Here is a 25,417-nt window from a genome sequence, read left to right as displayed (position 1 = left end):
CTTCAGCTCCACCTCAAAAACAAATCACCAAACTGCAAGACGATTACCTTCCTGAGACTCAGCTTTCTCCACTGCTAACTCGTGAATGGTCATTCTGACCTAGCAATATTGTTGTGGGGTTTAAGTAAGGTAAGATGTCAAACAAAGTCATTGAATGATAGTGAAGTGGAGAAGAGGCAAGGGATATGGCTTCATCTCTGCAACTCAACAGAAGGAACCATTGCTTCTTAAAAGCCAAACATTCAGTGCAAACTTTATGGAAAAGTATGCATCAAAATATCAGTGGTGGTTTTTTTTTCCCCTGGGTAAATAATATTGTCAATCATGTGTAACTTTTAATACTCCTCCATTTTATTGGAACGTCTGAGTATGATTCTTTGCTTGGTCAAACTTCACTCAGGCTCCGATTCTTTTCCTGGGCTCATCTGTGCACTTCCTTGTCAAATCCAGTTTAAAGATTTACTTATTTATTTGAAAGGCAGAGTGACAGAGACAGACAGACAGACAGACACACACACACAGGGAGACACAGAGAGTGACAGCGATCTGCTGGTTCACTTCTGAAACTGCTGCAAAGCCGGGGCTGAGACAGGCCCAACCCAGAAGACTGGATCTCCACTGGGCTCTCCCACATGGGTGGAAGGGGCCATGTGCTTGAGCCATCATCCACTGCCTTTCCAGGCACATTAGCAGGGACCAGGATCAGAGCATTCCATTTTGGGATGTGTTGCTAGTGGCGGCCCAACCTGTTGTGCCCCAATGCCAGCCTTAGAATCCAGTTTTAGTAAAAGAACCCTACAAAGTCAGTTTGGCCACAACATTCCATTCTCAAAATCTGACCGTCTCCATAGTAAACTAGATTCCTCATCTTGCGGCATTCCTCTCGGATGTCTGAGAACCCTGGCCTGTGTGCAGCAACAATCCATTTGGTCAGTTTAGCCAGAAACTTCCTGATGTTTCTCCTTAGTAATTTTTTTTTCATTTTCTTTCTTTCTTTTTTTTGACAGACAGAGTGGACATTGAGAGAGAGAGAGAGAAAGGTCTTCCTTTTCCGTTGGTTCACCCCTTAATGGCCGCCGCAGCCAGCGGGCTGCAGCTGGTGCACCACGCTGATCCAAAGCCAGGAGCCAGGTGCTTTTCCTGGTCTCCCATGGGGTGCAGGGCCCAAGCACTTGGGCCATCTTCCACTGCACTCCTGGCCCACAGCAGAGAGCTGGACTGGAAAAGGAGCAACCGGGACAGAATCCGGGGCCCAGACCTGGACTAGAACCCAGGGTGCCGGCGCCGCAGGCGGAGGATTAGCCTAGTGAGCCGCGGCGCCAGCCTCCTTAGTAATTTTTCATACACTGCTTCCCTGACTGGCTCCTTGGCTGTAAAATCCTACTGGCCTACACAGTATTAGGATGGAGCTGAGTCCCTTCTCTGTCACTCGGCCACTTGGGAGGGTGAACCAACGGAAAAGGAAGACCTTTCTCGCTGTTTCTCTCTCTCTCACTGTCTAACTCTGCTTGTCAAAAAAAAAAAAAATCTGCTTTTATTTTTAGGAAAACATATTTCAATATTTAAAGTAAAGAGCTTCAATTATGTAGAAAACTAATTCATGAGCAATTTCTGAGTTCGTAAAATCTCTACAATATTTGACAAAGTATAAGAAATGAGGGTGCTTTACAAATCTAGTCAAATGTATTTCTTGAATCTTTTCAGAAAACATAAATATTACAGATAAAACATTTATTTTAACTATATTGAAATTAAAGATTTGGGGCCAGTTTTATGGGCAGTGTGCTAGCCTCTGCCTGAGATGCCAGCATCCCATATGAGGCAGTTCAAGTTCCACTGTTCCACTTCCAGTCTGTCTTCCTGCTAACATTCCTGGGAAAGCACCAGAATATGGCCCAAGAACTTGGGCATCTGCCACCTAGATGGAGTTCCAGACCCAGATGGGAGACCCAGATGGAGTTCCAGAGCCTGGGCCATTGTGGCCATCTGGAGAGTGAATCAGCAGAAGGAATATCTCTGTTTCTATTTTTGTCTCACCTTCTCTCTGTAACTCTGCCTTTCAAATCAGTAAATCTTTTTTAAAACTTAAGGATTTATTCCTTACTTACTTTATATAGATTTATTTTCCCTCAATAACACTTGTTACCTTAAATACATGGCATTAGTTTTTTGTTACGTGAGTATATTTTTAAAAAAGATTTATTTATTTATTTGAAAGTCAGAGATAAAGAGAGGGAGGAGAGAGAGAGGGAGAGGGAGAGAGAGATTTTCCTTCTGCTGGTTTACTCCCTAAATGGCCACAATTGCCAGGACTGCGTCCAGCCCAACCCAGAAGCAGGAGTTTCTTCTGGGACTCCACGTGGGTGCAGGGGCCCAAGAACTTGAGCCATCCTCCACTGCTTTCTCAGGTCACTAGCAAGAAGCTGGATCAGAAGCAGAGCAGCTGTCGCCCACATGGGACGCTGGTGTTGCAGAAAACAGCTTAATCCGCTGCACCACAGCTCCAAACCCATGTGCTTTTGTTGTTGTTGTTGTTTTAAAGATTTTATTTATTTATTTGAGAGGTAGAGTTACAGACAGCGAGAGGGAGAAACAGAAAGAAAGGGCTTCCATCCATTGGCTCACTCCCCAAATGGCTGCAATTGTCGGAGCTGCGCCAATCTGAAGCCAGTAGCCACGTGCTCCTTCCCAGTCTCCCATGTGGGTGCAGGGGTCCAACCACCTGGGTCATCTTCCACTGCTCTCCCAGGCCACAGAAGAGAGCTGGATCAAAAAAGGGGCAGCCGGGACTAGAACTGGTGCCCACATGGGATGCCGATGCCACAGGCGGGGGAGTAACCTACTGTGCCACGGCGCCGGCCCCATGTTTTGTTTTTTAAAATTGTTTTCCCCTGCCTCCACTCCCAGTGAGGTTAGCATTCTGCAAGCCAGGACTTTCTATCTTCTTTGTTCATGAATGTATCCCAACGTTGTCAAACACTGCCAATGATCAGTTTGAAAAGTAAACCATACAAAACGTAACAGGCAGGTGAAAGAATAGGAAAATCTATAGTAAGATCTAAAACCAAATTGGAGTTTTTATTTATTCTCTACCAGGAATTGTTGTAGGTGAGCCAGAATGGTAGGAAAAATCTAATAGAAAAAAAAAAAAAGTAAAAGGATATCAGTATTCAATTTAGGGAAGGAAAAGCTGAGTGAGATAATGAGGAGATAATCTTACAGATAATCAAAACAATGCAAAGTGAAACAACAGTGAGGATACCACTTGACAAGCTACTGCCAAAAACTAAACTGTCAGATAAGAACAACCACAAACACTTAGTGCTCTCCACCTGCCAAAGCAGTTGTTCTGAGTGCTTTAAATTGACTCACAGCAGCCCTATTAGATACCTACTTCTTTTTTTTTTTTTTTTTAAGATTTTTATTTATTTATTTGAGAGGAAGAGTTGTAGACAGTGAGAGGGAGAGACAGGGAGAAAGGTCTTCCATCCACTGGTTCACTCCCCAAATGACTGCAATGGCTAGATCTGAGCTGATCTGCAGGCAGGAGCCAGGAGCTTCTTCCAGGTTTCCCACAGGGGTGCACAGGCCCAAGTGCTTTGGGCCATCTTCTACTGCTTTCCCAGGCCATACCAGAGAGCTGGATTGGAAGAGGAGCAGCTGGGAGTAGAACCAGCACCCATATGTGATGATGGTGCTTCGGGCCAGAGTGTTAACCTGCTGCACCACAGGGCCAGCCCGCCCCCATTTTTGTGTTTTGTGTATTTTTATTGATATAAAAATGTACTTTATCCATATTAACGACATATAATTTCACTTTTTTTCAAAAATCTTATCAGTTTATTACATTTCTCTTTGTGATTCTTTTCATTTATTGTCTAAGAAGTACTTTCCTAATACAAGATGAAATAAATATTTACCTAATTTGTGGTTAGATTTTGGATAACTACAATTTTAAATTTACTTAAATACATTAAAAATTTTCTTCATGTTTTTGAAAATGTGATATTTTTACTGAAGATTATCAATTTACTCAAGAATTATGGAAAAATGCACTATTTTCTCTTAGTTTAGACATTTTTGTTACATATTAATTTAAAAAATATATATTTATTTGAGGTGGAGAGATGGAGAGAGGAAGACACATGCAGAGAAAGAGAGCTCCTAATTATTAGTTTACTCCACAAATGCCCATGAGGGTCTAGGTCTGGGCCCAAACCAAAGCTGAGAACTGAGGACTGAGTCCAGGTCTCCCTGGGTGGCTGGGATTCGATTATTTGAGCCACCACCGATGCCTCCCAAGTACCTGTTAGTAGGAGTCAGGAACTAGAGGTAGGTCTTCAACCCAGACACTACACTATGGGACTTGGGCATTTTTATTTTCAATTCACTTATTTTCATTTTTAATTTTAAAGGTAGAGAGACAGAGAGGCAGAGAGAAAAGGAGAGAGAGAGAGAAGACAGAGAGAGAGGAGAGAGCGAGAGATTTTGAGAGAATGACAGAGAATATCTTCTGGTTCATTTTCCAAATACCAACAACTGGGGCTAGACCAGGTCAAAGCCAGAAGAAGCCAGGAACTCAATCCAGATTTCCTAAGTACTTGAGCCGTTACCTGTTGCCTCCCTGGGTGCACATTAGCGGGGAACCAGATTCCAGAGCAGAGTTGTGATTCAAACCCAGCCACTCCAATGTGGGATGTGGGCGTCCCAAGCCGTGCCCTAACCACTGTGCCAAAGTTCATTACATTCATTCTCAAGTTAAATATATGTAGTAACATTTTCTCCTTCTGACTTCTCCCCTGATTAATGAAGTCACTCTCCAAACAGTTTCTCAAGGAGGAAAAAACTAAGCTTAGTCTTTGATTTTTCTCTTCTCTCTTCTCACATATAAACTACCATAAAATCATTTAAATTCAAACTGCAAACCTTCTCATCTGATCATGTGCAGCTCCACTACTACCACCCTTGTTTAAACCACCATCATCTCAGGTCCTGTCTATGGAACTACCTCTGAATTGTTTTTCCTGCTCTGATTTTTAAAATGTAAACACAGCTGAGTCACTCTCCTGCTGAAAACCCTCCAAAAATCATTCATTGTAGGAGACCCATTCATTTGATCTGATCCACACAGAACTCTGTAGCCTCATTTTACTGCCATTCTCCCTATGTTTTCTTGCTTCCTGCTTTGGCCATATTTACCTTCTCACGGATCCTACCAGCCATCTTTCAGCACTTGAACAACAGCTCTTCTCTCTGTGTCCAGTGTTCCTTCAGATCAAGGAATCCTTTCTCCCATTCCCAATCTCAGTTTAAATTGTACTTCCTAAGTCAAGCTTTCTTTGAGAACCCAATATAAAGTACACTGTTGTCACTCCTCTTCCTGCTTGTCTGTTTTCATCACATGGAAATACTGCCTGATTTTTCTGTTTATTATCCATCGCTTCCTCTCATGTTCCATGAAGTCACGATCCATATATGTCTTGTACTATGTCCTATTCTCCATTCCTAGAATGTTATTTGGTATGGAATGTACACTCAACAAATACTCTCTTTTCATATATAAAAATCTCAGAGAAACTAAAATATTTTTAATAAATCACCCAAATTTTCTTGACTACTTCTAATTGTCTTACGCTTTTGGCTGCTGTTGTTTGCTATTTTTATCTATATGACAATATACAGAAAAACTATAACTTTAGTACTTAAGTATCTTAAATATATATTTTTATGATTTCATCATTGTGAAGGCATCATAAGTGACTTCAAGTTGTCTAATCATATAATTGTATTTAAGGAATCTTTTACACATATAGATAAAATTACATGTATCTGCCATGTACATCACGAAGCTTTGTAATTATAGTAGAACTACAAAATCAAGTTGATGAACATACATTGCCTTATGTAGTTATTTTGTGGAGACAATATTTTACATCTACTACTTTAGTGCTTTTCAAAGTTACAAAATATCACTACATACAGCTACCATGTTCCACAATAGATCTCTTGAACTTTTTCCTCTTGTCTGAACAAAATGTGGTATCCTTCAACTACTATTTCCTCAAATCACTCTTCAACCACTCCAGTGTCTCCAAACTGTCATTTCTCTACTTTTTTTAAAAAAATTATTTATTTGAAAGTCAGAGTTACAGCGAGAGGGGGAAAGACAGAGATCTTACACGTTCTGGATCACTCCCCAAATAGCAGCAACAGCCAAGGTCAAGGCTGAGCCAGTCTGAAGCTGGGAGCCAGGAGTTTCTTCTAGGTCTCCCACATGGGTAGCACGGGCCCAAGCACTTGGGCCATCGTCTGTTGCTTTTCCTAGGCCATTAGCAGGGAGCTGGATTGGAAGTGGAGCCGCCAGGATAAGAACCAGTGCCCACTTGGGATGCCAGCATTACCTGCTACGGCCACCACACCAGCCCCTCTCTATTTTGAGATGAACTTTTTTAGGTTTCACATATGAATGTGAATTACCACAAACATTATTAAAATCAGTATACAAATTCCTTGAAACATTAGAAACACAACTACCAGATGACATAGCAATCCCAATATCAGGCATATATCCAAAAGAAATGAAATCAGTATGTCCGAGAGATATCTACCCTCTCTAGTAGGGTAGGACTAATCACATTTGTCCAGAAGTAGCATATATACACAATGGCATACTACTCAGCAAAAAAGAAGAAATCCTGTCATTTGTGACATGGCTGCACCTGAAATATGCCAGGCACAAAGAAACAAATGCCACCTGATATTCAATGAAAATTTTAATCTTGCTCTCCAAATCTACACATTTCTTTGTCATATCTAATTACACTAACAATCTCTTTTACTAATTTGACTTCTTAAATTCAAATGGAAAAATTCTTATGAGACTCTTACTCATAAAAAAAATCATTGTTTCTTCTTTAAAAAGTAAAAATCAATAGTCAGAATCTGGCATTCAAGGCTCTGTATATTTCCTTACAAAATTTATCTCCCTATTCTTCCCAAATATACTCCATGTTTCAGCCAATCTGTACTTTTCAATGCTACCTATTTATTTATTTATTTATTTTTTGACAGGCAGAGTGGACAGTGAGAGAGAGAGACAGAGAGAAAGGTCTTCCTTTTGCCGTTGGTTCACCCTCCAATGGCCGCCGCGGCTGGCGCGCTGCGGCCGGCGCACCGCGCTGATCCGATGGCAGGAGCCAGGAGCCAGGTGCTTTTCCTGGTCTCCCATGGGGTGCAGGGCCCAAGCACCTGGGCCATCCTCCACTGCACTCCCTGGCCACAGCAGAGAGCTGGCCTGGAAGAGGGGCAACCGGGACAGAATCCGGCGCCCCAACCGGGACTAGAACTCGGTGTGCTGGCGCCGCTAGGCGGAGGATTAGCCTAGTGAGCCGCGGCGCCGGCCTCAATGTTACCTAAACCTCTGAGCTTGCCCCCTGTCTTTTTCCTCTTTGGGGCTTCCCTGACTCCCATTCTCACAAATACAATCCATCTTCATTTGCCTCCATGCATCTTAACCTTAGCCTCCAGAAATGACCTCTTCCTCCCTCTGCAGTACTACACCTTTTGGGTTGATCCACCCAAAGATGCTTTATTTGTGGGTGTCTAATTATGTTTAATATATGACACTCAACAAAATGTACTGAATGAATGGTTACCTTACCATCATTTTCTTTTTTCTTTCTTTTTTTTTTTTTTTTTTTTTTTTTTTGACAGGCAGAGTGGACAGTGAGAGGGAGAGAGACAGAGAGAAAGGTCTTCCTTTGCCGTTGGTTCACCCTCCAATGGCCGCCGTGGCCGGAGCAACGTGGCCGGCGCACCGCGTTGATCTGATGGCAGGAGCCAGGTGCTTCTCCTGGTCTCCCATGGGGTGCAGGGCCCAAGCACTTGGGCCATCCTCCACTGCATTCCTGGGCCATGGCAGAGAGCTGGCCTGGAAGAGTGGCAACCAGGACAGAATCCGGTGCCCTGACTGGGACTAGAACCCAGTGTGCCAGCGCCGCAAGGCGGAGGATTAGCCTAGTGAGCTGCGGCGCCGGCCACCATCATTTTCAATTCTCACAGAGAATTTAGGAAAATACTGCCAAAGTCACAAACTTAGAGAAAAGCTGCAAGTATGGTACAGAGAAAAAAATTTCCTGAAAGTTACCAGCATAAAGCCCCATTATCTCAAAATACTTCAATTTGTATTTCTTACAAACAAGAAATGTTCCCTGCGTAACCAAAGGATCATCACAATCTAGAAACTGATAATGACATGTTATTAGCACCATCTAATAGCCTCCTTTCAAGTTCAGTCAATTGTCTTAATAATGTCGTCTCTAGCAAAAAGACTCCGTTCAGAACCACACACTGTATTTGGCATTCACATTACTTTAGTCAGCTCCAGACATGAATAGTTCCTTAATATTTCTTTGATTTTCTCTACCTTGACACATTTGAGGATTATAGGCCACTTATTTTTGTAGATATCCCTTAATTTTGGTTTGGCTGTATTTCCTCATGATTAGTTTCAGGTTATGCATCTTTGCTAGCATAATACAAAAGTGATGCCCTGTTTTTCTTATTATAATCTATCAGAAGGTACATGATTTCAGCATATCTCCTTACTTACAATGTTCCATTTGATCACTTGATTAAGTAGTATCTGCCAGGCTTCTTCACTGTAAATTTACTCTTTTTTCTTTTGTAATTAATAAATACTTTGTTGGGTGTTACTCTGAAATTATGCAGGTGCCTGTTTCTTCATCAAACTTCCAATTTATATATGTGGGGGTGTGCTTGTGTGCATGTGTGTATATATAAATGTTCATATTTATCTGTTTAGTCAATGATTTATACTTTGCCATTTGTGTACTTTATCAATATGTATTATTCACTTCCATGTTCAGGTTTTCTTCAATGTAATCAGTTGGTTACTATGCCCTTTTAGCAAGATTCATCATTCTTTGTTTTCTTAATTTCTGGCACAAGATGCTCCAGGCTTATTTTGTACTTTCCCTGTCCTAGTTATGCAATCAAGCCCAGTTTCCTTTTAGAGGAAATAGTATTTAGAAAAGAAGTTCTGAGTCCTAGGTATGTTAATTGCTCTCAGGGTACTGCTGTTTCTAGGACCTTTCAGTCTTTCAGTGGACAGAACCAGGAAATCTATGTCACTCAAAAGACACACAGACACACACACACACACACACAGACACACACACACACACACTTACATCCACAACAATTGTTATAGCTTACTATATCATGTTGCATTATATTATACAATAAGTATTACTTTATATCCATAGATATCTATTCAGAAAACAGTATGAGCTCACATCAATACACCTCTATCTCAAATTTGACACCCTTTGGCTCATTCAAGTTTTGTACCTTGTACGATGAGAAACCCAGTGCCCATAGTCTTTAATATAGTTACTAATGTTATGAATCCTCCATACAACTCATGTCTAATTTTCACTCCAGTTTTCTCTTACTTGTACCTCCTCCTTGGGCCAACGATCCATGCCAGCTGTGCTTCCACATGGAAGGGCCCCTACACTCTGCTGAGGCTCTGATGTTCTCCAGCCCTTCTATAGAGTTCCTTGACCATTTGTGAATGGCTTTCACTCTGCATTAGGCTCCTGACTCCTTATAGACACCCTTCCTGCCTCATTCCATGCCTGGCTGCTCTTTGAGGTGGTCAGGTTCTGATGCTACATGAGTGACAGCTCTCCTCTGAGCCATCTTCCTTGTTCTGCCTGGGCTCTGACGCCTTGCTCTGGATCCTCAGGGCTCCTTTCCCCAGTGCTTTGCACGCCTACGTATTTTTTCCCACTTAAGGCTTTCGATGAGGGAATGGAAAAAAGAGAAGGTAGCAAAAGAAAGGAGGAAGAGCTGCTGTTATTATTTCACAGGAAACTTTACTTAAACACACATGGCTAAAAATATTCTAAATGCTTTTGGCTTAAGGAACATTTGAAATTGTATCAGTAACAACTTCTGCAGAACTGTTGAGTTGCATGTCAACTTGACATTTTATGTATATTTTTGGCTTATGTTACAAAATCTACGACTTCAATGACTATGCTAAACTCTTTATATAGTGAACATTTATTTGTCTCCACACCATGATCTATTTAGCATTTCTTCCCAAACTTCCCTACCACATGGTTTGGGTTAGACTGACTCCACACTAAGCTCTGCAGATAGACAATGGTTCTAATAACCCAGCAACTTTTCTCATTCTCTAAGCTCCTATAGTTAGTTCATAAAAGGACCTGAAAGCAGGTCTTAGTCCATTGGCATGCACCATTTACTTGGCACTAGTTCAAAGGAAGGAATTTAAATGAATTGGTCAAGAGTGACTTGTCCTGGGAATGCCAGGATACAAATTCTATCTTCTTTGGGTTGCTGATGTGAGGATAGGGACTTTGGACCATTAGAAGCAGAGTCTGAAGTGGAGCCAGAGAATAAAAGTAGCCCAGGGAAATCAGAATCAAGGCTGAGAGGGAACTGTTTTATTTGCATCCTGTAAGAAAATCTTCCTTATCAAGAGTCAATTCAGACTGTTTTGTTACCATCCCAGTTGATATAGAATGCTTAAGCATTCTGTTCCACCGATTAACCAATGTTCATTCTTGAAGTTCATTCACTGCTGGCTCCTTAGCTGCCCCAGTCCACATACTACAACCCCATTCCCTCCTTAAAAGAATGAAAGAATGCTCTCTGAAGTATTATTAAGCCTTTCCTCATTTACTCTTGGTTGTATTTGCATTGATCTGGCTCCTAGGTTTCTGTTCCCACAAGTTGTAGCATCTGGACCTTCTCTCTTGCTTTCCTCTAAGCTCCTAGGTTGCCTTATTGGACTGGGTTTCTCAGGTGGATCTTTAGACTGGTTTTGATCTTCTTCCTTGTATTGTACTGAAGAATCCTCTGCTTCATCTTACATCTGGGAGACTCTCACAATCTGAGCATTCCCCACTGTTGCTCCCCCATTCGCGGAGGAATGACACAGGACCCTGTGCTGTTCTTTTGTCTGCTCGGTCCTTCCCGGGTTGGCTGCCGACCCCTCCACCTCCGTGGAGGGACGGGCCCCCCTGCCACTTTCCCCACTTCCACGGAGAAGCGGCACACCACCGGCCGGCTCTCTCGGGGGCTGCTCAGATGTTACCCGGATGTTCCCGGTGCATGTTGTCTCTCTCCTCCTTTATAGTCCTCTTCCACCAATCCCAACTCTGCTACCCACACGCCGAGCACGCTGCTCTCCTCCAATCAGGAGCAAGATCAGCTCCTGCAGCTCATCAGTCAAATTGGCGAGAGGCAGCTGTGTAGAAGTTGTTTACTCCCTTTCAGCGCCATATTGTGGGAGAGCAGATGCATAGAATAAGTCTTAATTCCAGTAACTTAGTCTAGTCCGAGTTGCTCCCCACACCCCACTCTTCTTGGGCATTCTGAGAGACTCGGGCATGCTGCACAAATCATGGAATTTCACTCACATCAGACCTTGTATTAAGCATACTGATAACATATTTTCCCTTAACATAAATAAGATGTGAATAATACATTACTCATCAATGTAATTAGAATTATTTACTTTGAAATCACCACATACATGAGTTCTGCCAATATACCTTTATTCTAAAGGTCTACTATGCTTTTCATAGTATACAATTTAACACAAGCTGGAATTAATATTGCTGATTTTATTTTTCCCTTTTACATCCCTAAATAATCATGTTCACGTAGACGTGTGGGGATCAATTGTTTTCTCAGCTTATAACAGAATCAGTCGATAACTGTTAAAGCATCTGATTAGCCATGGATATAGAGGCCTACATTTTATGGTTAGTTTGTTAAGTTTTAAAAAGAATTTTTGTGGAGTGTTCAGTTACTATATTCAGCTCCAGAAACATTTACCAGCACTTTGGATCAAGCCAGGCAATGTGGCAGATTCTGCAGACATCAGAGTGAGTGGTAAGATGTTCTCTTATGACCCACACGATGAAGCTTCCTTACACTGTGAAGGCATGATATTTATCAAGCTATCATTTAAAGATACACAAAACTTTCCATTTTTATATTTCCCTTGCATCTGTATGGGCATAATATTGTCAGTAAAGTATTTAGGAAAATCTTTGACCCAAGAATCTTAATTCATGCAAGCTAAGCAGATGTTAAACCCAAAGAAGAAACGGGGCTGGAAAGGTGACAAACTAGTTGATGTATGCCTTGTCTAAAGGGACACGTTGTCACATGGAAACACAGACTTATTGTCATCAAAATTTCATTTGTTTTTAGAGAAGCCAGATTTTTAAAGTTGAAATCCAACTTTAAAATTATGAGACCAGACAAAACATGCATGTTGATTTGGCCTATAAATCTTATGTCATTTCTCGTAAGTAAATTCAAGTTCTGTTACTGTGTACCACCTCTCCGAAGAATGAGTAAACTACCCAGCTGGTAGTATTGAATACTGACAGTCATTGAGTACTAATCTTTATAAATTTTGCTACACTTCATTTCCATGTAATAATGACCCATTATTCTCAGCCTCTATCTTTCAACTGTGATACACTACAGTGTAAGCTAATTATGCCACATGCTTTTCTTCTACTTTTAAATTCTTGAATGTTTCATTTATATATATCTTGCAATTATGTCATTTTGTAATATTTATTCCACCAAAAAGGCCTTTAATTGTCACTGATTTTTCTCTGAACTTCTTATGTATTTTCTTGTCATAAATGAATATATTATTCATGGTTTAAATCCCATTTAACGTTCTATGGTCCACTTTGAAATTTCTTCAAGCTAAAATCATTTTCACCCTGACATACAGTGTTTGGACACAACTGGGGATAGACCAGTAATTTGTTCACATGCCTTTGCTAAGACAATAGTTTCCTATGAAAAATCCTAAATTTGCATATAGGTAATCTTTGTGAAGAATAAAATGAGACATCCTTAGTTAGCATTTTAACTTTTACAAAAGACTGCCAGCTTTAACAATTTTCTAATTTATTCTTAAGGCACATCATTAATATTCTGTTAATAACCCAGAATAACAATTCTTTAGGCCCCAGTAATTTTCATATTTTTGAGTTCCATCACATCTAGAACTTTACTAAGGCAAACAATCTATTCCTTACCCTAGAAATTCTGAGGTGGTTCTTAGGCTTTGTGATATTATGATAAATAATATTTTGATTTTCATCTACTGTTCTTTATTCATAATTTCCCTCTCAAGGCATGTCATAGGCACTAGAATTTCTCTTCTCCAAAGTGGACAGTGGAATCTCTAATCTTCTCACCTCTCTGTGTGGAACCTGGCCATAAGGGAAGTCTCTGACCTACCTTCTCCGATGCTAGATCATAAGTCCCCCGTTTCAGAAAGGCCCTGCCCCATACCTGCAAGGAAGACATGCTGCACAGAAAGGCCCAGATGAAGCTGGACAGACAGGCTCTGCTCTGTTTCCCTGCCAAGTTTCTTAGTATTAAATCATGACCTTTCTGTCCAATCATATTTTGGTAGTTTTTCATTATTTATTTGACAGGGACAAAGGTCGGGGGAGACTGACAGAGTGAGATCTTTGATCCACTGGTTCACTCCCCAAATAGCCACTGTAGCTGGGGCTGGTCCAGAACTCCACCTAAGTCTCCCACATGGGTGGCAGGGGCCCAATCACTTGGGCCATCATCTGCTGCTTTCCCAGGCACATTAGCAGGTAGCTGGATCAGTAGCAGAGCTGTGGGGGCCCAGATCAGTGCTCTGATAAGGGATGCCAGCATTGCATGAAGTGGCTTAACCAACTGCACCCACTAAGATGCCCCTTCTCCATTCTTTAATCATGCCTATACAATAAAATCTGTATAAAAATCCAAAAGGACAGGTTCAGAAAGCTCAGACAGTTGAACACATGGATGTTCCTGGAGGGTGGTGCATCTAGAATGGCATGGAAACTCCACTCCCTTTCCCACATATATCGCCCTTTGAACAGAGTGTCAACTGATTAGATCAGAGGATCTCTAGTTGATGCCACTGCAGAACTGATTGCTTGCTTGGTGTTCTGGGAGATCTTCCCCACATACATGGTGTCAGAAGTTATCTGTGGTGAGAGTATAGTAGGAGAACCTGAAGATGAGTTGCTTTTTCTTTCTATATCTTCTGGGCTATCATTAGGAAAAACTATGTAAATAGCTTGATCTGCTATTAAATTAGTCTTTTTAAAATATTTTATTTATTTGAGAGGTAGAGTTACAGACAGAGAGAGGGAAGGACAGAGAGAAAGGTCTTCCATCGGTTGGTTCACTCCCCAGATGGCTGCAACAGCCAGAGTTGTGCCAATCTGAAGCCAACAGCTTCGTCTGGGTTTCCCACATAGGTGCAGGGGTCCAAGCATTTGGACTGTCTTCTACTTCTTTCCCAAGCCATAAGCAGAGAGCTGGATCAGAAAAGCAGCCAGGACACAAACCAGCACCCATGTGAGATGCTGGTGCAACAGGCAGAGGCTTATGCCACAGTGCTGCCCCTTAAGCTAATTTTATTGAGTTCATTTTTGAAGTATGTTCCTATTCTATCAGGATGCACCGAAATAAACAGCTTTAGACATGTTATCACATTCACCAAATCTATACAAAGGAAGGTGTTTACTGCTATACTACATCTGTACACAGAAGAAGATACTACCACATCACTAAGAAAAAGCTGGTTATAACAAAAAAGAAAATACCATTTATATATTTAGCTTAAGTTAAATTGGTACTCCAATTTAATAGTTATTGTATCACTCTGTTCATATTCTGTGTTGATCATCAGCTACTATCATTTGTCGTATTCAAAGCTATAACTCTATATTACACCTCTATTTCACTGACATACTCTTAAAAGCTTTTTGGTGGAATTTGGACTTACAGATGATAACCAAATAAATGACATAATTACTGAAAACTTCCATCTTTTTTTTTTTTAAACATGCAGAGTGGACAGTGAGAGAGAGAGAGACAGAGAGAAAGGTCTTCCTTTTCCCTTTGGTTCACCCTCCAATGGCCGCCGCGGCCAGCACACTGTGGCCAGCACATCGTGCTGATCCGAAGCCAGGAGCCAGGTGCTTATCCTGGTCTCCCATGGGGGTGCACGGCCCAAGCACTTGGGCCATCCTCCATTGCACTCCCTGGCCACAGCAGAGAGCTGGCCTGGAAGAGGGGCAACCGGGACAGAATCCGGTGCCCCGACCAGGACTAGAACCCGGTGTGCCGACGCCGCAAGGCGGAGGATTAGCCTATTGAGCCGCGGCGCTGGCCGTCCATCTGTTTTTAAGTCTAGTCTTTTATAGCACCACCTATATATGCTTTCTTACTATTTTTTCTCCATGCTATATGTTCTCTAATTTAAATGTTAATTTATTAAGAAGCTTGGAAAAAAGAAAAATACTGAATGATAGTCCATGTATGATAATCAAGAAATTTAAGGATGATCGCCTCTCTTTTTTTTAATATTTGTTTAATATTTGTTTATTTATATGAAAGGCAAGTTGCAGAGAGAAAAGCAGAGAGAGAGACAGAGAGAGGTCTTCCATGCATTAAAGGGCCACAACAGCTGGAGCTGGGTCAGTCAGAAGCCAGGAACCAGGAGCTTCTTTCAGGTCTCCCACATCAGTGCAGGGGCCTAAGCACTTGCTTTCACTTCCACTGCTTTCCCAGGCACATTAACAGGGAGCTGGACTGAAAGTGAGCAGCCAGGACTTGACTGGTGCTCATACGGGATGCAAGTGCTAAGGTGCTGGCCCCATTTCTATAACGGTATGTTTTGTTTATTTACTTTCATTTAAAAGCAGAAGGAAACTGAGAGACAGAGGACAGAGACAGATCTGCCATTCACCAATTCATTCCCCAAAAGCCCACAACTGGGAATGGGTTGGTGCCAGTAGCTGAATATATAACATTGTGAAAAATAACCTTTATCTGCTAAAATCTTCTCAGTGCTGCTTAAAAAAAGAACCCTAAACCAAAGTTCAAATACAGTTTCTAACCATCCCCCATGAGCAATGTGCATTCCATTGGGAGAAGAAAGAAATTCTTAACTTGGAAATGACTCATGTATTACAGTCCCTGCTTATAATGAAGTGAAGTCAGCATTGTATATGTGGTATGTCAGGGTGGAAATGGAATATAAATTGCCAAGAAAAGCTAATGCTTTTACACCAAATGTTCAGTGCTGCAAGGAAAATTTTGAAGATCACCATAGCATATATTTCACATGAAATAATTCTATCCCTCAAAATATAGGTATTTTCAAAGTCCACATGAACAACTATTTCTATAAAATAATGCTTCAATGGACAAGATTTGTAAGGATCTTCAATATTAGGGGGTAATGAAGGCTTTAACATATTTATGTCTTGTTAACTGTAATAAACATTTGATTTTTGGAGTTAAATTCATACAAAATTAACTACCTGTGAAGATAAATATTTCTGTAATGTGCTACAGAACACTAACAAAACTGCTTCTGTCTATAATTTTTCTGATAAAGTTAAGTTTTCTACCATCAATTCAAATCATGTTCAAATGTAAAATCAAAAGTGCATTTGGAAGAATAAATGAGGTGTATGACTATGTGTGATATTTTCATTATTAGTATTTCCAATACTTCTCAGATTCAATAGTAAGCACATATTACAATTCTAAGAAAAAAAAATCAAAGAGCTTTAAATGTCATTGAGTACTTATAATCGGAAAATATATAAATGCTACTTAGAAATCATCTGAAGCTGTTATCCCCAAATAGTTTTAGAAATTATCCTTGTCTCCTAATTCTTCTTGCCTCAGAGTATTGGCTACTGCCTAAGTTTGGCTTCTATAACAATAATTTCCCAATATATTCACCATAAATCTCATTCAGCATGGCATCCTCAAGGGTGAAACCAGAAACAGAGAAATGAGAGGAAGAACATGAACAGTGGCTTCTGTATTCCCCTCCCAGGGCCGAGCTCCCTGGCTCCTCTCCCAGCACTGTTGAGTCCCAGAGAGAGCCTTCATCTTTGACCTATATGAACCAGGATAGCTTGAATCTGTTTTTATTAATTCTAGCACGTTCTGTGTTTGGCAAACAAATCCCATCATAAGTATGTTTGTGTTTTTGTACGTCACAGAAAGTAATTTTAAAAATCGTAAAAAGCTTTAAAAAACAGAAAATGGGGTGACACATTTTACCTCCTTTTTACTGTTTGCAGCAAAACATTTAGGTAACCTCAAAGAACTCTACTGCACAGTGTGCTATGTTCAGGGAAAGTAGCATAAGGGAAAAATCACAAGATGTAATTATTTTTCACTTGATCAGGGATGTTAGACATTCTTTACTAAAGCAAGAAGACATCAGTAAAAAAAAAGAAAAAAATCAAAAGGCAGAAAGCAATGCCTTGTGAACATCTAATCCAAACAAGGCTCCCTTGTAGGGACCAGGCAGCAGAGGAGTGTGGTTGCCCTCGTTTTCTTCTAATTATTCGGCAAATTGTTGGAAGTTCAATTTTGAGAGAAATGACCTAATTTGGGCTACAGATCAGGCTGAATTCTCTAGTGAAGGTTTAACAATAGTAAAGCTGTCATTTTGATATGCTATCTGACTCCTATGTCTACTTCTCTATTCTGTTTCATGTTGGAAGTGGAAATGGAAGTGATTCAGACCCTATTAGTAGATAAGACAGATTTCTCTGACATGGACGAGCTTAAATTTACCTGTAGGAATACAGTGGTGAGGGCTCTCGGACCACACAAAGGAGGGCAACAATCCAGACATGGTAGAGCAAGATGAAAAAGTAGTTCTAGGTCAATTGAAGAGGACACAGAGCAGATGCACATTGACAGATTATACTCAAAGACAGTGCCAATAATTCCTTCCATCTTGTAAGTTATTTTGCAATGTAACTTGGGCATTTCTAGCATTTTGAAGTATTTTCCATCCCTTTAATTCTGGGCTGAACCTACAGCTTGTTTTTAGTCAATACACAGCAACAGAAATGATACTTGACATTTTTAGGCCTAGACTTTAAGAAGCATTGCAATTTCTTTTTCATTATTTGGAAGCCAGTGCCCAGGTCCAAAAGCTTGTGCTAGACACTGAAGGATGAGAGATCACATGTAGAAAGAAGCCTTGGGAAGGAGAACCAAATGGCTAGAACCACAGCCAGAACAAGGGTACAAAACACAGGACTAACAACATGTTGGACCTTGAACCCACTGGAGCCAGCCCAGCTGACAGAATGAGATGCAGGGGTGGGCCTTCCTCACTGAGGTTGGCCCAAAACTCGACCTTCATAATCAATAGCTCTTTCTAAGCCCTAAAATTTTGAGGTGGTTTGTCATATAGAAATATATTGAAAACAACTACAATACCACCTGCACTTTTATTAAAAATAAACTACTATATTGTAATTATCCACAATTATTTGATATCTTTGGGACTCTACAGAGCCAAAATTCTACCTATTACATTTGTTTCTGAATAAGTGACTGAATAAGTACTGGAAGCAAGGTAGTTCAGTTGCAGGGCCCAGTACTGAATCCACAGGTTTATCCTCTTTAGTAGAAAGAAAGAAAGAGAGGGAAGAGATATATTTTACATGTGGGAACATATGTTATGTTAGTCTAAACAATGAGTGAAATATCCTCTATCAATATTGCTTTAATACTTATTAAATGATAATATTTGAAGTGAAATTTGGCTACTGAAGACCTGTAACCTAGTTTCAACTGTTAACAATGATTTTTTTAAATGAAAATCATACCATTGCAGGAAGTCTACAGTTGCCACTGAAACATAAATTGTAACTTCTCTATATTTCCACCTTATAAATACTTTGCATAGTGTTCCACCTGCCTGGGATGCCTCCTGCCCCACTAAGTTCCTTCCATTTCTCTGCAGCTCCCTTTTCACACTTTTCACTGAAATACTCCCTCCTCTGTGGAAACTCTACTGAGCGACACAATACCAATGAACTTCTACAGATCCTGCTGCCAGTTGCATACATCAGGTAGATCAGATACAGCATCTTGCATTGTTCATGTTTTATATAGAATCCATTCAAAAGCTGTTTATGGGCCACTTACTATGTAGTGCATGGCCTCAGGTGCTACAGGGAATTTACAAATAAGGATAAGTCAAGGTCCCTTCAATCAAGAATTTATAGTATGGTAGAGAGATAAACAGTCATGCCCAAATAACTGTAAGTCAAAACAGGGAATAATGAGTCCCTCCAAAAACAGGCCATTGGAATTCCTTAGGTTCTTAATTCCACCAGACAGAAGCTCCATGTATGTCTTTTTCCTTCCTATTTACTTATAAGCTTCCTTAAGTTCAAATCTTATCACAAATTTTGGGTCCTTTGGGGTCTTTAAGAGATCATTTCACACATTGTGAATATCTGAAAATATTAAATACTCTTGGTTAACTTAGGGGAAATAAACAGAACCTTAGAATGGTAATTTCTTACAGTCTCACATTATTTTGAATATTTATGGAAAAAGTTAATGAAGGGTTGAGAAGCTTAAAATATATCAACAAAGTAAATAACAGTAAGAGACTATCTCAATAAATTTATTTTATTTTATCAGAACTTTGTACGATATGTGAAACCTGAATGAATAATGTATCACCTTAGATATATATGGTATCCATTGTTAAATATTATTTTAACAGTGCTTATTATAATATAAATTAGTCTGGAATACAAAAGACTACATACTATATGCAGTTATACTTTCTAGACTAATGATTCTTGTTGAAAATTATAAAATGTTAAATTAAAGGAGAGTTATATGAGGTAATTGAAAAATTCATGAAAAATGTAATTGAATTATGTTTTTTTTGCAAATATTTTGAAATCCATACAAAGTTTTTTCATAATATACAGAACTCTTTAAAGAGTCCTGTATTCCTAGTAAAATTGCGGCCAAATCTAAAATGTGTACATGGAAATTTAAATTAAATGTAGAAGCTGTGTGGAAATGGGAAAATCAGTGGAAGAGAGAACATGTCTTCTATGAAACAATAGAAAAAAAGTCATGCCTTTGAAGAACTCATGCTCTTTTGGGCAAGCTGTTTAACCTTCTCACACTTTCAGTTTTCTTAAGTGCAATAGATACAATGCTACCTGTCTTATACCAATATTATACAGCACAACTGTGTAATGGATGAAAAACACCTACACAGTGCCTCACATACAACAGACAGCCAAACAAAAACTACAATTGTTATTCTTATTTTGTTAACTCTAATATCTGGAAGGTCCCCTCTTTTCCTTCTATAAGAAAAGTAGATAGATTTTGGTTAATACATACCAGATTTTGAGTTCAACAACTTGTAGTTTTTATTTATTTATTTATTTATTGGACAGGCAGAGTTAGACAGAGAGAGAGAGAGACAGAGAGAAAGGTCTTCCTTCCATTGGTTCACCCCCCAAATGGTCACTAAGGCCAGCGCACTGTGCTGATCCGAAGCCAGAAGCCAGGTGCTTCCTCCTGGTCTCCCATGCAGGTGCAGGGCCCAAGCACTTAGGGCCATCCTCCACCGCCTTCCCAGGCCACAGTAGAGAGCTGGACTGGAAGAGGAGCAACCTGGACAGAATCCGGTGCCCCAGCTGGGACTAGAACCCCAGGGTGCCGGCGCCTCAGGCAGAGGATTAGCCTAGTGAGCCATGGCGCCAGCCTGTAGTTTTCTTTAAAAAAAAAAGAAAAAAAAAAGCTTGAATAAGAAAAGAACTGGGCAAAAGGCTAGATTTCCAACTTTATATTTTTCAAAGTGAAGGGGGCAATAACACAAAGAGCATTCTCTTTGGAGTCTTTTTTTTTTTTTTTTTTTTTTTTTTTTTTTTTTTGGTCACAGGCCATTTTTTTTATGTTTGACATTTGTTCACTGGCTATGTTTAGGGATCACTAGATTATACAATGTTCTATAGCTCAGGTTTTTTCACAACTTAAAAATTGTTTGATTCCATGACTCAGTGCCAGCATGATTACACAGATGTAGAGATAAATCCTTAAATGCCAACTAAAAATATAAAATTCACTTATAACAGAGACTGATAAGCCTGAGTATGGAAAAGATGTTCAAAATCATAGTTTACATAAACCCATTGGAAAATCTGGATTCTAATCCCTTCCTTTAAAATATATGACAATTATTTATTTTACTTTTTGAGAACAGATTAACCTTGTTTTATTTACATGGAGACAAAAAGTCCAAAGTGGAATGATAGGAATTGGGCTGAATTGGCTGTAAAACCCTGCCTCAGGGCAGACGCTGTGGCATAGCAGGCTAAGCTTCTGTCTGTGGTGCCAGCATCCATTATGGATGCACCAATTCGTATCCTGGCCACTCTTCTTCTGATCCAGCTCTCTGCTAATGGACTGGGAAGGCAGTGGAAGATGGCCCAAGTATCTGTGTGGGGGACCCAGAAGAAGCTCCTGGCTCCTGGCTTCAGACTGGCCCAGCTCCAGTCATCGTGGCCATTTGGGAAGTCAACCAGCAAATGGAAGAACTTTCTCTCTCTTCTTCTGTCTGTAACTCTGCCTCTCAAATAAATTTTAAAAAAAAATTCTTTAAAAAAAAAAAAAAAAAGCCATGGCTCATCAGTAACTAATTGGTGAGAACTTGCCTAAACATTTTAACTTCTCAGAGCATTTGTATTCTTTTGGGAAACTGACCGACAAATGTCTCAAGAGCAATCATGAGAGGTAAGATGAGACAACTTGCAATGAGTACTTAGTGTGTGAAGTGTTCACTTCACACTGCACGTCCGTTTCCTCACTTTCCAGACTTTCTCTGTTTACACATGCTGTCCCAGTTATATTTTAATTGCACCCCTTTACACGTTCAGAATTGTACAAGACTGGATGGAAATGTGTATAGCTATCCTGTTTATGACGGAACCTTCCAAGAATAAAGCCTTATTAGTACTTTTCTAGAAAATATAAAGCCTTAGTGAATTTCCAACATCTTCAAGAGTAGAGAACAGAAAATTGGGTTTCCTGGAAATCATATACTTCATATACTATTTACCAGTAACAATACCATGGTCATGCTGTTTAACCTTATTAAGCATTTATTTCTCATAGTTCAACTAAATTGGTGATGTAAACACAAAAGGTGATAATAAAGCAATAGGTATAACACATGATAAATAGTATGCACTCAATATAAAATTATTATTATACTCTTTTTAAAACACTAACAGAACAAGTGTATATTCCTATGACTTTTCTGGCACAAGTGAATAAAACTTTTCAAATTATGAATATCTGTTGACTCCCCCAAACTCTCTTTAAGAATTATTTAAAGGAAATAATCATAAATGTGGTCAATTTTTTACATGTAATAACATTTATTTCATTGTAGCTTTTTTAAAAAAAGATTTTCAGAGTTTTAGGCATTATTGATGAACAACTAAATACACATAATTTAAGTTTACAGTTTGGCGAGTTTAGAAATATGTGTGAGCTGCCGCCTCGGCTTACTAGGCTAATCCTTTGCCTTGCGGCGCCGGCACACCGGGTTCTAGTCCCGGTCAGGGCGCCAGACTCTGTCCCAGTTGCCCCTCTTCCAGGCCAGCTCTCTGCTGTGGCCAGGGAGTGCAGTGGAGGATGGCTCAAGTGCTTAGGCCCTGCCCCCCATGGGAGACCAGGAGAAGTACCTGGCTCCTGCCATCGGATCAGCGCGGTGCGCCGGCCGCAGTGCACCAGCCATGGCAGCCATTGGAGGGTGAACCAAAGGGAAAAGGAAGACCTTTCTGTCTCTCTCTCTCTCTCTCACTGTCCACTCTGCCTGTCAAAAAAAAAAAAAATATATATATATATATGTGTGTGTGTGTATATTTCTGACACTGCCAACACTAGATAATGAATATGGCTTTCTTCTATGTTTCTCTTGTCCCTTTTAAGTGCACTCTTTCCCCCCACCCCTGTGTGTCCTCAGTTAAGCTTTAATGTAGTTTTTACTAGTAAAGGAGTGGATAATCTAAAGTGACAATGGGACAGCAGATAAGTTCATATCAGTACTGAGTACTGATACAATATGATGGATGAAGGCAAGCTCTCCAGAGCTACAGAGTTCCATTTCAGATCTTTCCTTTGTCTCTGGAGGATTGAGGTCTCTCTGAGCCCCAATTTCTATATTGCTAAGACAGAAATACTGCTACCTCAAAGAACATATGATCTAAAATGTTCACAGAACACTGCAGAGAATTCATTTTAGCACTCACTTAGGACAAACAAGTGGGTAGTTATGAGTATTAATTAATTTCATTAATTTAAAAAGTTGGGGAAATGTTCAATTAAATGACAAAAGCAAGTTATTAACTATTTAGAAATATACTATATTTTAATTTAAAGTATACATATATGGATTTATAGCAGAGTATGATTCTTGATATGCCAACATGTGACCCACAAAAAGGAATACTATCATAGGTTTGCATTTTCTTCATTTCTTTTTTTTCAGTATTGTGTAATGTTTCAAATAAAAACATTCTCACGATGGTATTGAATAAAATAGATGTATCAAATAGAAAAAGGTAAGATTTTCATTCACTCATTCAAAAGTCAAACATTTGTTTAATAGTTACTCCTTTCTAGACACTTTTGGAAACTGGCATTAGAAAACTAAAGTGACAAAATGTTTATACTCAGTAAAGTAAAAAGAGGCATTAATCACTCTACAACTTTCTAATAACTTTAATTTTATTAATAAATAGCTTTAACTAAGAAATTAAGTGGTGGAGCCAGCACTGTGGTATAGTGAGTGAAGTTACCTCCTGTAATACCAGCATCCCATACAGGTGTTGGTTTAAGTCCCAGCTGCTCCAATTCCAACACAGCTCCCTACTAATGGCTTGCGAAAGCATCAAAAGATGGCTCAAGTGCTTGGGACCCTGACACCCACGTGGGAGACCCAAATGAAGCTCCTGGCTCCTGGTCTCAGCCTGGCCCAGCCTCTGGCCATTGTAGCTAATTAGGGGAGTGAACGAGAGGATGGAAGATCTCTCTTTCTGTCTCTCCCTCTCTTTCTGTAATTCTGCCTCTCAAATAAATAAAGAAAGCTGAAAAAATGAATTTAAGTGGCAAGCTGATATCAATAAATACTTGCAAAACACTGAATTTACGGTTTGTTTTTTACTTCTAAAAACAGTCTTTATATCAAATATAATTTATTTGTACACATTTATTTTACTTCTGAAAATAATTATTTTCATCCTACATTTATTATGGTAAAAGTTGCATGAACAGTGCCATCTATATCATCTTCCTTAATTCAGAAGTTCTAAGTAGATAAAGAGTATGCCTACTTAACACACTTCATGTTTTACATCATAAATAACTGGGAATTTAATGGACACATCATGAGAACAACTCTAGAATAGAGAGTTTGCATTCAATTTGGCTCTAAAATAACACAGAGAGCTTCTTAAGAAATGTGAAACATTCAATTAATACTAAACTCTCTCACTAAATTCAAAACTATCTCAAAATATGTTATTTCTTTGGCTTAAAAATCTGTTCCAAGGGCAAGCATTTGACTTAGCAGTTGATACGCTGGTTAAGAAACTCAGATTCCATATCAGAGTACCTGGGTTTGATGCACAGCTCCAGCTGCTAACTCTAGTTTCTTGCCAGTGCAGAGTCTGGGAGGCTGCAGTAATGGTTCAGGTATTCAGCACCTCTCCCCAGGATTACCTGGATGGAGTTCTCAGCTCCTGGATTTGACCCACCCCAGACCCAGTCCTAGTGGGTATCTGGGGAATGAAACAGTAGAAGGAGCATTTCCCTCCCCCAAAATAAATTAATAATTTTTAAAAAATCTGTCTTATTTAAAACAAAATTAATACTGGTCACAAACAGTGAAGTATACACAAAAATTCATTAATTAGTCACAAAAGCAATGAAAATGAAATTCACGTGGGTGGACATTTAATGCAGTGGTCCAAATCACTTGAGACACTCTCATCTAGTAAGAGAGCCTGTATTAAACTTCGGCCTCTGCTCCCAGTTGCACCTTCCTGCTAATGATACCCTGAGAGACAGCAGATGATAGCTCAAGTACTTGGGTACCTGTCTCTCACAGGAGACCTAATTCCATTTCTGGCTCCTGGTTCTAATCTGGCCCAGCCCAGATATTGCAGGCAGTTAGAGAGTGAATCAATGAATGGGCGACTCCCTCTCTCTCTCCTCCTCTCTCTCTCTCGATGTATCTCCCCTATCAAGTAGATTAAATAAATATTTTTAAAAGAAAATGAAATTATTTAGTGTGAAAGAACTTTCAGATTCAGAGTATTTTTGATAACATATTAAAGTTTGTATTATCAAAAAAGTCTAATACAATCTAAAGTTATTATTCATCATTTCAAAGACAAAGAAATTCTAACAGCTACTGAATTTGAGCTTCTTA

General features: G+C 39.7%; 1 protein-coding gene across 18 annotated transcripts in view; it reads right to left on the bottom strand.

Annotated features, from left to right (window-relative positions):
• The window catches only part of FOXP2 (forkhead box P2), a 660,955-nt gene that overhangs the window by 321,633 nt on the left and 313,905 nt on the right, over nt 1-25,417 (bottom strand). The window lies entirely within an intron of this gene.

This window comes from Oryctolagus cuniculus, chromosome 3 (assembly GCF_964237555.1).
Source record: "Oryctolagus cuniculus chromosome 3, mOryCun1.1, whole genome shotgun sequence".
Taxonomy (NCBI): domain Eukaryota; kingdom Metazoa; phylum Chordata; class Mammalia; order Lagomorpha; family Leporidae; genus Oryctolagus; species Oryctolagus cuniculus.
The sequence above is the reverse complement of the archived record's forward strand: the minus strand, read 5'-3'. Positions and strand labels throughout refer to the sequence as shown.